General features: G+C 37.8%; 2 pseudogenes; both read left to right on the top strand.

Annotated features, from left to right (window-relative positions):
• Nucleotides 1–13,034: 13,034 nt before the first annotated feature.
• On the top strand, nucleotides 13,035–13,112 carry LOC129025609 (U2 spliceosomal RNA; annotated as a pseudogene).
• Nucleotides 13,113–17,234: 4,122 nt separating this feature from the next.
• On the top strand, nucleotides 17,235–17,334 carry LOC129025605 (U2 spliceosomal RNA; annotated as a pseudogene).
• The last annotated feature ends 474 nt before the right edge of the window (nucleotides 17,335–17,808 follow it).

Raw genomic sequence — 17,808 nt, 5'->3', positions numbered from 1 at the left:
CATGAAATTCCTGGATATTGCTATTTTGTGTAAATATATTGAACAACAAGATATTCTTAAAAGCTTACAATCCTATATATGAATAATACAAAACCTTAAGCTCTTTTATAAATGAGAAAACTAATGCCTAAAGAAGAGAAGGTGACCAAAATCAAACAACTAGTTGGAGAGAAATAATCAAATTGGTCAAGCTACAAGGAAAAGCAGAAAGTAGCATTTATCTGTATCTAAGTTAGTGCCTAATCTTTATCTAGGGATCTTTGAGTCCTAAGAATAGTTTCTCTTCTGCCTCTACTACTCCCAGAAACTGTATAGCCTTTGTAGCCATCTTCCAAAAAACGCTAAACCCTAGTTTTGAGTGTGGCAGTGCGGTTTACTTGGTAGCCATGTGAAACCCAGTTCCCTTAGAGCTTCAGATCCTTATATCCAACTACCAGTTGGAACCTGCAATTGGTAGTTTCTCAGGCACTTCAAATTTAATATCTCAAAAATTGAACCCTTCTAAACCTGATGTTCTTCTTTCCTTGTCCCCTACCTAAGTGAATGGCACCATCCAATTTTTTGAGCCCTAAACCTGAGTCAATCCTTAACACTTCCTTTCCCTCCACTCGCTACATTCAGTCAATCACCAAATCCTGTCAATTCTCTCTCGCAAATGCCTCCACCATCACTGGCACACTCTTTTTTTTTTTTTTTTTTTTTTTTACCAGGATTAGCTAAATGGTCCTTTAACCCTTCTCCCTGAATCCATCCCGGATTTTGTGAAATCTACTTTCACACAACAACCACAGAGGTTTAAATGTAAATCCGACCACATCAGCCTTCTTCTATCCTCCAAATTGCTTAAAATTTCCACGTCTCTCTTTGCCTATAAGATAAATTTGAAACTCGTAAATCTGACATGTAAATCTCTCCATGCCCTGTTTGTCTAAGTTCTATTCATTTTCTAAATCCAAATTTAAATCCTATCTTCGTTTCTAGGTAGCTTTTCCTGACATTTCAGAGGAAAGTGAGTGTGCATATTCTGTTCTCCCATTGCACTTTGCATGCCTTTGTAGCATTATGACGCTTGCCCTTCTTATGAAATTCTTTGTGAAATTTTCTGATATTCTGTTTTGACTGCCTAGATTGAAACCCTTTAAGTGGATAGAGCCATTTTGTTTTTGTTTTTGTTTTTTTGGCTCCCACCTAGGTCCCACACAGGGCCTGGTTATCTGGTAATGGTTCAAAAAAATTAGCAGAATTGAAATTCACTCACAGCTAACCGTCCTTATTCATCCATTTTCTCCACCAGGCATGGTTATAGCTTGTTGTGCAATGGAGGAAAGGTAGAAAATCTTACCTCCTGGGACACCAGCTTCTAGTTGGTCCTCATAGTTTGGCAGATGTTTCTTGTTGACACTGTCACTCCAAAATAAGGAGCCTGAACCTCTTTTTGTTCATTGCTTTTACCTTCCAGCTCAATACTACCCAAGTCAATCCCTTGTCCTCCCTGGATTTCTGCTCTTCTCTGGTCACTGTCTTAAGGACGTGGCAGATTTTTTCCTGGAATAAAAGTGCATTTGTTTCCTTTATGAGGTTCATGATTAGAAACTCTCAGAATCTGAAGTCAGAGGTGAAAGGGCCCATAGTGAGAATTTAGACTGATGGATTTTAATTTTTTAAGCATTGGAATGATTTTTTTAAAAGAATTTTAAATACAGAATAAAAATTTACAAAACATGAAAGTGGAAGATGTTTGGCTGAAGAAAGTATGGGTCACCCATAGCCTAGTACTCACTTCTCTATCCCTGATGCACCTCTACAGTAACTCAAGGACAGTTTGAAAACACTAGAGTAGTCAAATCTGCTTTTTTTCACAAATGAGAAAACAGCATCCCCAAGGAAAGGCACCATTCTGGAGATCACTCAGCTAGTCAGTGGCAGAGGCAGAATTAGCATTCAGATTTCCTGATTCACGACCTTAGAATACTGTCTACTACACCCCTTTCATGTTGTGTGATCCTTAAAATGCTGGGAGGGTGAACAAAATGGGCCTTATCAGATTGAATTGCAGACACTGATTTAGCATCTATCTCTTTGGCTAGTAGAAGTGTCCCCCACCCTCCAAACAGCCCTAGAAATACCAGAGACAACTACAGCCTCATCAGCCTTCACCATTTCTATATGGGAATTGGTAGATCTCAGAGGATAGCAAAATTCTTTAGTAATAGAGTGTCCTTATAGGCAGGACTAGCTACATAATTTGTAGGCCCAATGCAAAATGTAAATGTGAAGCTCCATGTTCAAAAAAACAGGAAGAAGTGCCATTAAAGGTGCTCAAATATAAAGCTTTGTTTTTCTCTCTTCTGAAGTCTCTCTCTCAACCTGCCATGCTGTTTTTGTTATTTAGTGTCACACCTGCACAGGCACAGGGATATTTGTGGAGCAAGTGCATAACTTCATAAGTGGGCAGTGACTCTGCCCAGTGACTCGCAGCCCATGTGCATGACTCACTCCTTACTGGATTCTTCCTTACATCAGCTTCTGCACAGATAGGTGCATCGTGCTCTGTTCAGCATGGAGGAAGTGAAACCAGGTATATCCAATTCCCATGGGCAGGCTGCCCCAACCCACTGTGGTCAGGCAACCACGAAGAGTACTACAACTTCTGCACAGTATGCACTAGGTGTCTGGATTGGAGTGGGCAATAGGCTCTGCTGGATAACCTGCCAAATGCACCATGGCACTGCTCACTTGGGGCCAGATTGCTGTTATCATGTCCAACTGTGAGATTTTGCAGGGTATGTGTGTATGATCCCAGTCCTCCTTGTGCCCTGGCTCAGTTCCCTTGTGTGGAGGGTTATAGCTATTACTGGGCAGGATAGAGAAGGGGAGGCTGGATGGGGTCCTGGGTACTAAGGAAGAAGCGAGTGACAGCTAAAAACCTACCCCAGGGAAGTGGAGAGGTGGTGAAAAGTGGGACTGTGTGTTATCAGATATTCCAAACTCCCAGAGAATACTCGATTGTCCCATTGGATTTTGCATTTCACTTACACTAATATTCAAATTATTTAAAATTTCAAGACAGTGACATTAAACTTTAAGTGCAGAGCACTCCTAAGCTCAAGGTCTTGTACAATCACATGCTCATGAAGCCAGCCCTGCTCACAGAGAGGGGTTTCTTTTATCTTTGTCAGGCAGTATAGTGTAGTGGTTAGGAGTACAAGCTCTAGAATCAGACTGCCAGACTTTGAAACCCATTTCCCTTACTTCCAAATTCTGTGATGTTAGACAAGTTACTTAACCTTTTTATCTCTCAGTTTTCTTGTTTGTAAAATAAGAATAATAAGATTACTCACTTCTTAAATTTGCTGCGAGGTTTAAATGCGATGATGCATTCACATTGGTCAGAATAGTACCCAGACATTGCACACACTCAATAACTGTTTCATGTTATCATTTATAGCTTGCCAGATTCAACATTTTTTAGATGTCCAATGCAGGTATCAGGTTTTATTTACTCTGGATCTCCTGAAGACCTGTGTTCCAAATGGTATTTACCCAGCTTCTACAGCGTATAACCAGACTTGGTCTCCAGTGGCCTCTCAGGCTCCAGTGGCCTCTCAGGCTTAAGGGGAACTCCACTAGATCTGTACAAACAAAGCAAACCCAGTCAGGTTTCTCTGGTAGAGTTTTTTCCTTCACAGGCTCAGCACTCATCCAAGTCAGTGTTTGGCCTCACTATGCTAGGTCTCAAGACCACCAAATTCAGCCTCAGGGACAACACACTCACTTCTGCTGCTTGACCAACTGGTTCTTAGGAGAGCGATATCCTATTGTCTCATAAATAGTGGTCCCTGGTCATTTGGCTACTGGAAACAGCTATGTAGGTGAATCTCTGGGGTCTCTACCTCAGTCCTGCTGCACCAGTGCCAGCTCTTAAAGGCATAGACATTCTAGAGGACTTGGAGTCAGAACAAGATTTTTAACGAGTGGAGCCTAATCTAGGCCTTTAGGAGGGTAACAAGGCCTCTTGAAGTGAGAGGATGAGGGAGTGTGGGCAATGGGTGAGGGAGGTGAGGGACGAGGACTCTATGAGACATGTCAGCAACTCTGTCCCCTCAGGTGTTACAAGAGGATAAATACTGACCCCTCTCTCCATCTGCTGGTGACAGTAGCAGGAGAAGCTGAGCTTTGCTTTCCAGGGAGCTCTCAGCACATCTGCATGGTCTCCTCTGTCCCCCAGCACACACTCAGGGTGAGCTCAGTCAGCTTCCCTAGTTGGCAGGGGGCGGGGGCGGGGGGGCTGCTCCAGCAATTCTGGGCTGGGCGTCCCTCCCTGGTGCTGCTCTGGGTGGTGGTGCTCAGAGCAGCATCTGGTCCTGGGCTCTCTGATAGAAGGACCCTGCCGAGACAGTCCCTAGGCTGGATCTGGGGACCTGAGCAAATGAGCAGGTATTGGGGGAAAGGATAGTTTAGGGGGCCCAGTGGCAAGATGCTATAACCCCAAAGGCAGGGCAGCAGAGTCAACTGGCTGTGTGGTCCCCAGCTTCTGTCCAAGGCAAGGACATCCCAGAGACCCTTTGGCCTAAAGCTGACACTTCTGTCAACCCACTGGGATTCTTGGAGGTATCCAGTCAGCAGCATCTGATTCAGGGAGGAATGTTCGAGACTGGCCTCCTGGGTAGTGACTGGCCTGCTGGCCAAGCCCCCATGAGTCAGGGAAATTGGCTGGCGTAAACCTGGCATCCTTGCAAGGGCCCTGGAGCTCGGAACTGGCTGAGGTCTACCTCACACTGCAAGAGTGAAGATCTAAGGGTAGAGTTCTGGGACCCAGGGCACTAAGCAAGAGCAGTAGGGAGAGATATCAGGCTTCTGAGGAGTAAGGAGCCATGTTCTATGATTCTGAAAACATGACGAGGATGAGATTTAGTAGAAAACGGAAATAACCAAGTCCATCAACAAACATTTTCTGCGTGCACATCGTGTGCACTGATTTATTCTTGGGTGTATAGCAGTACAGGAAAGAGAGTGGGGAGGGGGTGGGAGATGCCAAAGGAAATAGGAGACATGGCTCTTTGTCTTGGGGAGCATAAAATAAGGGCCCCAGAAGAGAAAATGTTTAAGCACTTGAAGAAAAAGCAAAATAGAAGTTGGTTTTACTTGAAAAGTGATATGTAAAATGATTCTTTCAAACTCAGTAAGTTTCCACTTCCATTTTAATTTTAGAGATAGGTTCCTACTTTAAAAAGTAACCTCAATTCATAACAATAAAGGTGTTAATTTCTCTTCAGTAAGAATTGTCACCTTTTCCACACATGCTGGTTGACCTTGATAACTAATTGAATTATCTAAAATTACCTTTTCCTGACTATAAAAGAATTACACACTCATTATTGAGAAATTGGAAAATATGGAGAAGGAAGGGGAACATATAAATTGATCAATCTTGGCACCTAGAGACAATCACTGTTAGCACTTTGGTGTCTTTTTAATCTTCCTTTTAAAATATATTCATGGGGTGAGTGTAAATGTGTCTGTAACAGAATAATAATGTAATACTGTTTTTTTCCCTGCTCTTTTCACTTAAAATATATCTGAAAAAATATGCACATCAATAAGCATTTTTCCCCTTGAGTTTAATGATTGTGTAATACAACAATGTATGGATGAACCCTGATGACTAATTGTTAACAAAGAACTTTGAAAAGACTGATAGGAAGAACACATAGCTGACAACAGCTTCTATCAATATGCTCAAGCAAGAGTGAAATACACAATTTGGAATTTGACTGCATTTTATTAAACACAGAAATAAAAACATAGGCTAAATGACATTACTGGGAAGATTTGCCTTCTATGATCAAACCTCTTGTAAACACAAAGGCTTTAAATGAAACTTCAGTTTGAACAGGCGGACAAGAGAAATGACTGGAATTCTGAAAGATTTTACCAGACATTTGTCCTCAGATTATGCAGTGGAACATGCAGACTACCTTGGCATGGGCACTGAAACCAGCCTATCTCAACCCAGTAAGTGTGTACCCTAAGGATGGGAGTCAAGGGGAATCAGGCAAACACCCTGAGTCTATAGCACAGGCTGAGAGCACTCAGGTGGGAGGTGAGGGGTAGAAGGACATGTACATGATCTGGAGCAGAGGGCCAACGGACAATGTTAAGAATAATGAATCTTTATGGATATGGTACAGTGGGAGCTAAAGGCTTCCAAGTCACAGAGGAGAAGAAAGCAGACCAACTTGACCAAAGGAAGAATATCACAGAAGAAGTGATCAGTAGTGGAAGTTGCAGAACAGATTTGTAAAGACACTGGAACTGATGACCCTTTTGATGCTTGGAAAATAGGTTAGACAGGACCCTGGCCATGGGAACTGAAAGTGGGAGAAATCTAAGCAGGACAGAGAGGTAAATGGGGAGTGAACTTAATAAGCATGGTGGTCCAGTTGCCTTACTATAGTGATAGCATAAAGGAGAAGGAGCAGCCCAAAAGAAAAAGATAAAAAGAAAGGTAAATCTGAGGAGGATTATTCATCTCTAGAATGAACTTTACCATAACACTGGAATTCCCTCCCACAGTTACCAAATGACAACTAAGGCAAAACTTCTAAGATGCAAACTCAGGGACCTGATAGATATTCTGGCTCAGTCCCCTCTTTCAAGGTGCTGAAGATTTTAGTTCCTAATACTCTGAGTTGTCACAAAATCAGGATAGGCACTTTGCAGTTATCCCAAGGGCAAAACCAATTCACATCATCTAAAATTCATTTAAAGCCATGTTTAATTAACATAACATTTAATTCTACTTTAATTACTTTTAAGAACCCACATATTGCTTCAGGGAATTAATAAAATTGACAAAATTAGCATGTCACAACATGAAGCATGTTGGGAATCATTAGTCTAAACCATCTGGATAGATAACTGTCTCCTTTGTACTTGATTATTGTCCACATTGAAAACCCTAATTATACCCACCTTCTCTTCCACCTACCTCCAGTAGATATTCTTTTGAGAGCTGGGAGGTCTTTTGTTTGTCCATCAATGTTCACTTATCTTTAAATTCAGCCTCTGATCAATCCAAAGGCAAGAGAGTCTCAGTTTCCTCATATAAAACCTAAAGGTAATCATAGTTTCTTTCTCTCTAGGTTATTGTGGAAACTCAATAATATTATTTATGCAATTGGTATTAATGAAAAAATTGTCATTACTAGTAGAACTTATGCCTGGGGGAGATGCCGGGCAGTATGTCTTCATTTAAATAATGGAAAAAACAGAATGCGATAAGGATAATGACCACTAACAGGAGACAGCTTTGGGAGGCTTTGCAACTCCATTTTATGAAAAAGACTAGTGGATAGTAGAATTAGAATTATTCTTAACTAAAGGGTATGATCTCCACATCCATACTCACAAGACACAAACATCACCTGTAATTCCTTACAACATCCATTGAGCGTGTGGTGTCCTGGTCCCAGGCTGCAGAAAAACCAACAAGACATCTTCAAAACCATAGAGCCCATGTGGGTGGGAAAGGCTAAACAGGGGGATGCAGAACCTTGGGAATGAGATATCGCTACTTCTTTGAATGTGATTGGAAGTGATAAATGGCATGTTGGTGGCAGATGAACATAGACTCAATTCGGGGTAAAGGAAGAGCCATCCTCTTCAAGGATCAGATATGACTTCCAATGTTCAGTGCCTGAAGTTGGGACTTTGTTATTTCTGCTTCAACAGAGAAAGGATAATTTTGGTAGCTTTCAGTCTCATTAAGTGCTTTCCTATCCTCTTCCTCTAACTCACTTTTCCCTCATTTCCATTTTTAAAATTTCTCATAGAGAAATATAATATAGTGGGAAGAGCAGGGGCTCTAAATCTAGGCAGGCTTAATATCTAAACTACTTGAAGTTTCGGTTGCTATGAATCCATGAGCCTTCCAATCCTTTGTCCGTTTCCTTGTCTCTGACCTGGTTCCCTAATTACTTCTCTTTCTCATGATCCTCTTTGATTTCTAGGTTCCTGTCATCTCCATTAAGAATCAGCTTATTGGCCGGGCGCAGTGGCTCACGCCTGTAATCCCAGCACTTTGGGAGGCCAAGGCGGGCAGATCACGAGGTCAGGAGATCGAGACCATCCTGGCTAACACAGTGAAACCCCGTCTCTACTAAAAATACAAAAAATTAGCTGGACGAGGTGGCGGGTGCCTGTAGTCCCAGCTATGCGGGAGGCTGAGGCAGGAGAATGGAGTGAACCCTGGGGGGCGGAGCCTGCAGTGAGCCGAGATCACGCCACTGCACTCCAGCCTGGGTGAAAGAGTGAGACTCCGTCTCAAAAAAAAAAAAAAAAAGAATCAGCTTATTAGCAAGAATGTGGAGAAACTGGAAAGTTCAATTTCCCATTGTGGAAGTGCAAAATGGTATATCCACTGTATAAAACAGACAGTCCCTCAAAAGGTTAAACATGGTTAAAATGTGACCTAGCATTTCCTTTCTGGTGTATATAGCAAAGAAAAAATGGAAATATATGTCCACACAAAAATTTGTACAATAATTTTCACAGAAACATTATTTACAATAGCCCAAAGTTGAAAAGAACCCAACATGTTTATCCATGTCCATCAATGGATGAATGGATAAACACACTGTGGTACATCCATACAATGGAATATTATTCAATCATGTAAAGGAATGACGTACTGATACATGCTGCATGTATGAGTCCATTCTTGCATTGCTATAAAGAACTACCTGAGACTGGGTAATTTATAAAGAAAAGATGTTTAATTGACTCACAGTTCTGCAGGCTGTACAGGAAACATGGCTGGGGTGGCCTCAGGAAATTTACAATCATGGTGCAAAGTGAAGGGGAAGCAGGCACATCCTACACGGCAGAAGCAGGAGGAAGAGAGAGCCAAGGGGGAGGTGCTACACACCATTAAACAACCAGATCTCATGAGAACTCACTCACTATCACAAGAACAGCAAGGAGGAAATCCACCCTCATAATCCAATTATATCCCACCAGGCCCCTCCTCCAACATTGGAGATTATAATTCAACATGAGATTTGGGTGAGGATACAAATCCAAACCATATCTAGGAATGAAGTACTGATACGTCCTGCAACATAGATGAATCCTGAAAATACCATACCAAATTGAAAAAGCCATATAGAAAAGGCTGCATATTGTATAACTCTATACTTACGTGAAATGTCCGGAATAGGTAAATCTATAAAGACAGAAAGTAGATTAGTGCCTGCCAGGTGCTAGGGCAGGGAGAGAATTGGAAGTGACTGATTATGGATACAGGGCTTGCCTTTGGGATGGTGAAAATGTTCTAAAACTAAATTGTGGTGATGGTTGCACAGTTCTGTAAATACATTAAAAATCTATATGTTAAATGGGTGTTATGTTAAATAGGTAAAATCTATACGTTAAATGGCTGTATACGCTACATGGGTGAATTTTATGGCATGTGAATTTTATCTCAATAAATCTATTAAAGGAAAAAGAATTGTCACATCATCACTGTTAGCAATCAATGGCAATGTGAATTGAGTCACTATGACTGCATTAATATTTAAGGTTTCCCTTAAGAGTATGGTTGGACAAACATGCCAGAAGAATGGCTACCTAAACAAAATTACTTTCGTGATTTTAAGCAGGAAAAAGTCTGTTAAGTTTGGACGTCCAGATATATATGAATTCAGAGGCTGCACTCCTAACTCGTTATGCTCTCACTTCTAACTTTTATATGCACAATTATCAAATAAATAATTAGATTTCCTTAAAAAGCAATCTATATAATTTGCTACAAAACAGAAAATGAAAAAAAAAAAAAAAACAACTCACAGAATGGGAGAAAAAACTTGAATATCATATGTCTGATAAGGCTCTTATAAATATCCAAAATATATAAAGGTATATGAGGTATATTACTTCACACTCACTAGAATGGTTATAATCAGACATACAATAACAAGTGCTGGCAAGGAGTTGGAAGAAACAGAACTCTCACACATTACTGGTGAGCATGTAAAATGGTTCAACCACTTCGGAAAATAGCCTGACTGTCCCTCAAAAGGTTCAACAGAATTTCCATGTGGACCAGCAATTCTCCTCCTAGGTATATATCTAAAATAATTCAGTACATAGATATACACATAAACGTGTACATAAATGCTCATAGCAGCATTATTCATAGTAACCAAAAGGCAAAAATGACTCAAATGTCCATCAACTGATGAATGGATAACCAAAATATGGCATATCCATACAATGGAATATTATTTGGCAATAAAAAATGAAGTACTGCTACGTGCTACAACATGAATAAACCTTGAAATCATTATGCTATGTAAAAGAAGCCAGACACAAAAGACCACATGTTGTATCAATCCACTTATATGAAATGTTCAGAATAGGTAAATCCATAGAGAGAGAAGGTATATTAGTGGTTGCCATGGGCTAGGGAAGAAGAGATTAGGAGTGACTGCTAAAGGATGTAAGATTAGGGGAAGGATGTTAAAAAATCTTAAAATTGATTGTGGTAATGGTTGCACAACTGTGTTAATATACTAAAAACCATTAACTTGCACAATATAAACAGCCAGGTTTGATTGAAATATGTAATCTTTCTCAAAAAGGCTGTTATCTAAGAAAATAATCAATCAATCTAGCTCTGACTAAGTGTCATTATAAGTAGTGTTATTTTAGGAGCCATAGAATCGTTCTCTGGGACTGATACTTCTAACCAGAAGGAAATAATGGAATATTTGCTTCATAGAAGCAAGATCTACCCCTAAACAAACTCTCTCTGCTTCTTAAGTGATACAAGGTAAAATTCTAAATTATGTTTAAATACCACATTCATGTAAGAAAACGTTTTAAAATGGCAGTAAACAGTCAGACTCCACATCTTGATTGGAGTGGCAAGGATTTGTGAACATGTTTTCAATCCACCACGTCAAATATTTTTTCTTTAATGACTGCATGATATTTCATAGCATAAATGCACAATAATTGAATCAGTCTCCTATTGATGGACATTTAGGTTATAGTCCATCTTTTGCTACTACAACAATGTACAATAAATATCCTTTTGTATAAGTATTTTAAAATATGTGTAGGTATATCTGTAGTGTAAATTCATCAAACTGGAGTTGCTGGACCAAATAAAATGTGATTTCAGAGAGTTTACAGCTCCATCAACAATATATGAGGGTATTTTCTCATATTTTTATTATATTATCATAAATTAATATATTATCAAACCTCTTAATCTTAACATTTGGAGTATTTAAAGACATGTTCAGTGTTCTGTGAACTATTGCTCATTTTCTTTTGCCCATTTTTTGAATAGGCTGTTGGTCATTTTTCCTATTGACTGCTAGGGACTTTCCATATGTTAAGAAATGTAGTCTTTGTAATAGGTGTTGCAGATATTCCCCCCCACCAAAGTTTTATATTTTAAACATTGATTATAGTAGAGTTTCTTTTTCTATGAAGAGTCTTCAAAGTTTTCGAAGAATAAATTTTTGTTTATTGATTTTCTGTATTGTTTTTCTGTTGTCAACCCTATTGACTTCTGCTCTTACCTTTATTATTTCCATCCTCATGCTTGCTTTGGATTTATTTTGCTCTTCTTTTTCTTGTTTCTTGAGGTGGGAGTTTAAGTTATTGATTGGAGACTATTTCCTCTTGGCTAAAATAAAAAATTACTACTGTAAATTTCCTGCTTATCACTGCATTAGCTGCATCCCAAAAATTTTGATACATTGTATTTTCATTTCATTTACTTCAATGCATTTATTTACTTCCCTCGAGGCTTTCTTTTGGCTGATGAATTACTTAGAAAGATGTTGTTTAGTTTCCAATCTGTTTTGAAAATTTGCTGTTATTTTTTCTGTATTCCATTGTGGTAAGAGAGCATATACTGTATGGTTTCAGTTTTTAAAAATTTGTTGGTATTTGTTTTATGGTCCAGGAGATGGTCTATCTTGGTGAATGTTCCATGAGTGCTTGAAAAGAATGTGTATTCTGCTGTTGTTAGGTGGAATACTCTATAAATATCAATTAGATAAAATTGATAGTACCATTCAGATCATCTATATTTTTACTGATTTTCTGCCTGCTTGCTCTATCAGTTACTGGCAGGGGTGTTGAAATCTCCAGATACAATTGTGGACTTGACTATTTCTCCTTTCTATTCTATAGTTTTTGCTGCACACATTTTGTATCTCTGTTATTTGGTGTATGTAGATGTAATATTGTTACATTTTTCTTGTGAATTGACTGTTTTATCATTATGCAATGTCCCTCTCTGTCACTGGTAATTTTCTTTGCTCTGAGGCTATATTAACATAGCTTTTCCTGATTTCTTTTGATTAATCTTTGCATGGTTTAATATTTTCTGTCCTTTTGCGTGCAACCTACCTATACTACTACAAGAGAAGTGAGTGTCTTTTAAACAGCATGTAATTGAGAATTTAAAAAAACCTGCTAGTACTTTGGGAGGCTGAGGAAGGCGGATAACTCAAGGCTAGGAGCTCAAGACCAGCCTGGCCAACACGGTGAAACCCCGTCTCTACAAAAAAAAAAAAAAAAAAAAAAAAAAAAAAAAATTAGCCAGGTGTGGTGGCATGTACCTGTAATCCCAGCTGCTCAGGAGGATGAGGCAGCAGAATCACTTGAACCCAGGAGGCAGAGGTTGCAGTGAGCTGAGATCAGGCCACCACACTCCAGCCTGGGTGACAGAGTGAGACTCCATCTCAATAAAATAAAATAAAATAAAATAAAATAAAATAAAATAAAATAAAAATCCACTAGCAAATCTCTTTAAATTAGTGTATTTATACAATTTATGTTGAATGTAATTATTGCTGTGTTAGGGCTTAATTACGCTATTTTACTTTTGGTTTTCTGTTTGTTCTCTCTGTGTTTTGTTTCTCTATGTTCTTTTTCCTGACTTCCTTTGTGTTTATTTAACTTTTTACTCTTTTTTTAGAATTCAATTTTTATTTATCTGTAGTATTTTTATCCCTTCTTGGCCTTTTGGCTAAGATCAAGTGTAGTATGTGTAGTGTTTCTAAGTATATCTCTTTGTATAACTTCCTCACTAGTTGCATTAGTTATTACATTATATATACATAACTTATGTAATTATACTTGTGCCAGTATTTTACCTGTTCAAGTGATGTATAGAAAATTTACCTCTCTTCACATATTTTATCCTCCTTCATATAATATATAATTGTATTAAATATTTTCTCCACCACAAACACATTAGAGAGTGTTCAATTATATTTATCCATATATTCCCTCTTTTTGTTCTTTCTTCCTTCCTGATAGTCCAAGATTTAAAAAAATTCATTCTATTGTTTTTAGAGAACTTCTTTAGCCATTCTTTAGGGTAGGTCTGGTAAAAAAAAAATCTCTTAGGTTTTCTTCATTTGAGAAGGTATTGATTTCTCTTTCTTTCTTGAAGGATGTTTTTACTATATATAGATTATTGAGCTGACAGTTCTTTTCTCTCAGCACTTGAAAAATATTGTGCCACTTTCTTGCACCTTCCGTGGTTTCTAATGAGGAACTCACTTTAGTTCTAATTGGTATTCCCCTATAGATAAGGTGTCATTTTTCTCTAGTGGCTTTTTAACTTTTTTCTTTGACTTTAGTTTCCTGAAGTTTAATTATGATGTGCACCTTTGAATTTATCTTTTTTCGGGTGTGCTCAACTTCTTGAATCTGTTGGTTTGTGTCTTCTGCCACATTTGGGAAATTCTTTTAAAATTTTTATTATATATTATATAATTTACAGAAAGGGATGGGGTCTCGCTATGTTGATCAGGCTCATCTCAAACTCCAGGCCTCAACTGATCTTCCTGCAAAGTCTCCCAATGTGCAGGAATTACAGGTATCAGCCACTACATTGGGCCCAAATTTGGGAAATTCTTGGCCATTATATATTCAATCTTTTTCCTTTTAACCTAAAACTTCAAACTTTTTAAGTTTTCCCCACTCTTCTGAGATTCTAATGACCAGAATGCTAGTTTTTTTTTTTTTTATAGTGCCGTATGTCCCTGGACTCTTTTCATTTTTCCCCTGTTATTCAAAGTGAGTAAATTCTATTGTTCTATATTCAAGTTTAATGATTTCTTCCTCAGTCCTGTCTATTCTGCTGCGAGCCCATTAATTCATTTTTTAAAATCAGCTATTGTATTGTTCAGTTCTAATATGTCCATGAGCTGTTTCTTATATCTTTAATTTTTGCTGAGAATTTCTATTCCTTTGATGAGACTTTCTACTTTTTTATTTGTTTCGTGTGTTTGTAATTTTCTGTTGAAACATTATTATAATGTATGATGATAAGTCCCTATAAGATAATTATATATCTGTCGACATTGGGTTGGTATTGTTGATTTGATTGTCTTACTTTTTGCAAGTTGAGATTTTTCTAGTTCTTGGTATAATTTTTTGTTGAAATCTGGATATTTCAGTTGTTATGATATTCTTGATTTTATTTAAATTTTATGTTTTAACTGACTTCCTCTGACATCTGCTAGGTTAGGGTGGAAGTTCAGGTTTTCATTTGGTCTTTATTGACATAGGGTAGTATGTAGAAGAGATCCTTATTACTGCTCCCTATGTGGCCAATATTATCATTACGTCTCATTATTGCCAACAGTGGTGGAAGTCTCTACTTCCCACTGGCCTATGACATCACCCTGACAAGGATGTCAGGGCACCTTGTTTTAGTGCGGGGAAGGTGCAAGTCTAAGTTCTTCATTTGGTCTTTGCTCCAGGAGCGGGAATGGGTCAAACATTTTCTGTGGTATGTGGTCAGAGAGTGCTTATTGTCTAAAAGTTTTCTTTTTTAGCTAGAGAGAATAGGCTTTACTTACCACTTCTTTTTTTGGTAGTGGCCTTTGATGATTTTATATTTACAATGTCTTTGTTACCTGGATTGGAAATAAGAAGCAAAAAGAATACCCAAGGAACTCACCACAATGCCATTCCTTGGTCCTGAGGTCTCTTATCTTGTCTGCCTTTTTCTTTTTACCTTTCTGTCTTCTTGTGGTTGTTTCATATATATTCTCCAGGGATTTTATCTGTACTTTGCAGGAGAAATAGGAAACAATACATACATTCCATTTTTCCAGAAGAAGTATATACATATTTGAATAATTAATTTATCTGTCTTTTCTTCTATGGCTTCTGGGTTTGTGTCATACTTAGAAAGTTCTCCACTCTGGAATTGAAGACAAGATACCCCATGCTGGCTTCTAATACTTTGTTTTCATTTTTAACTCACACCTTTGATCCACTTCAAATTTATTTTGGCGTATGGAGTGAGATTGGGAGCCAACTTTATTTTTTCTATTGGAAAATCCATTTGTCTCGGCAATGTTTGTTGATAAAGCCATCTATTATTTTTCTTACTTATTTTAAGTGCCATCTTTTTCATATACCGAATTCTAACATGACTTGGGTCTCTTTTTGGCTCTCTATTTTGTCTCATTGATCTCATGAAACAGTGTCATTGAGATTTGTTTTACCTTTACCTTATTATACATGAAATGTTGTATTTCATTATTGTTTCATTATTTTTTTTTGTAGAAAGGCCTTGGTTGTGTTCTTCAGGTTTTTTCCAGAGAAATTTTTAAATAAGCTTGATTAATTTTTTTAAAATGTTACCTGTTTTATTTGGATCATATTAATATTATAATTAAATTTTAAGTATATCTTTCCATTTACTTAAATGTAGTTTTATGACACAACCTGATGTTTTAAATATTTTTCATGTGGGCCCTGTACATTTCTCAGTAGCTTTATTCCTAGAGTTCATTTTTTTGGTGTTTGCTGTTACAGTTGCAACTGTAAATGTAATGTCTTTTTTCATGACATCTAAAAGATGTATTTATGTAGCAACACATGCATTTTTAAATTTTTATCTTTATGTCATCCATCTTACTAATTTCTGCTATCCTTTAAAGAACTAAATATACCAGCCTGGGCAACATAGCAAGACCCTATCTCCACAAAAAAATTAAAAAATTAGCCAATTGTAGTGGTATGCGCCTGTGGTCCCAGCTACTCGGGAGGCTGAGGTGGGAGAATCACTTGAGCCTGGGGGGTCAAGGCTGCAATGAGCTGTGATTGCACCACTGCACTCCAGCTTGATTGACAGAGTGAGATCCTGTCTAAAAAAAAGGAAGAATTAAATATATATGTAAGCCTATATCTTACACAAATAAACTATACATTTTGATTAATTTCTTATTTTTTTTGTTCTTTAGAGACAAGGTTTCATTCTGTCACCCAGGCTGGAGTGCAGTGGCACGGTCATGTCTCACTGAAGCCTTGAACTCTTAAGCTCCAGTGATCCTTCAGCCTCAGCCTCCAAAGTAGCTGCAACTACAGGCACCCAACTAATTTTTAATATTTTTTAAGAGATGGGGTCCTGAGTTTCTGGTATTTCAAGCATTAGCCACTGCATTCAGCTTATTTGGATTAATTTTGAATGATATTAAAATCTTAATATTAAAATGATAATCACCTTTTGTGCTAGGAAAATATTTATAGTAATCATTTTTTCTACTTACAGTATATTTATTTCAATGATTTTCTTAGGTCTAAATTACAACATTGTGTGGTGAGGCTTTTTATATAATTTATTTTGAAATATTGCAACCTTATTAAAAATTGAAAAAACAATAAAAAATTCACATATTATTTTACTCATATTAGACAATTGCTAGCATTTTAGCATATTTGCTCTCTCTTTTCCTCCCTCTCTCTCCACACCCACCCACACACACACACAACTCTTTTAAAATGAGTACTACTGCTCTTTAAAAAACAAACAAACAAACAAAACCACTACTCGCTTAAAAATATTCTTTTTAAAAACTAATTGAATTGAGAGCAAGGTTCAGACATTATGCCCAACCGCCCCAAAATATGCCACTGTGTGCTTCCCAAAAGCAAGGACATTATCTTTCATAGTCACAAATAGAAATATCCAAATCAGCAAATAAACATTGATACAGCACTATGACCCAACCCAAAGACTTTATTCAAATTTTTCCAAGTATCCCAACCATGTCTCTTTCTATTCTGTGGTCCAGGATCCAATCCAGAGTCACGTGTTGCATTTAATTTTCATGTATTTTTAGTCTCCTAAAGTCTAGAACATTTCCTCAGTCTTTCCTTGACTTTCATGATCTTGACAGTATATCGCTTCTCGGCCTTTTGGCTAAGATCAAGTGTAGTATCATGATCTTGACAGTATAAAGAGTACACGTCTTTCATTTTGTATGATGTCCCTCAACCCTTGTTTATTTGGTAACTACTCCTGTCCAAACTCAGGTCATGTATTCCTGGCAAGAAGACTGTAGTAATGATGCCGTACTGTAAGCAGAGTAATGCGTCAAGGGGGGTATTATGACAACTCTGTTCCACCAGTGATGATGATAATGTTCATTACCTGAGCAAGGTGGTGTCTGCCATGTTTCCCCAACAAGGAGTCACATTTTTTCTCCTTGTAATTGTTATGTATTTTGTAAGGAGATCCTCTGAGTCTATTCTACTATTCTGTTCTTCAAACACCCACTCACCTGCCTTAGCATTCATTGATGATCGCTGCTTAAATCAACCACTACTATGGTCATTCTTAAGTGGTGATGTTTATCTTTATATCATTCCTTCTACATTCATTAATTAACATTCTACTCTAAAGAAGTTTCACGTCCTCATTTTCTTTTTATTTCTTTCATTTTGAAATTTCGGTATGGACTCATGGATGGATTC

Source organism: Pongo pygmaeus, chromosome X (genome assembly GCF_028885625.2).
Source record: "Pongo pygmaeus isolate AG05252 chromosome X, NHGRI_mPonPyg2-v2.0_pri, whole genome shotgun sequence".
NCBI classification, from domain to species: domain Eukaryota; kingdom Metazoa; phylum Chordata; class Mammalia; order Primates; family Hominidae; genus Pongo; species Pongo pygmaeus.
This window is presented reverse-complemented; position numbering and strand designations above follow the sequence as displayed.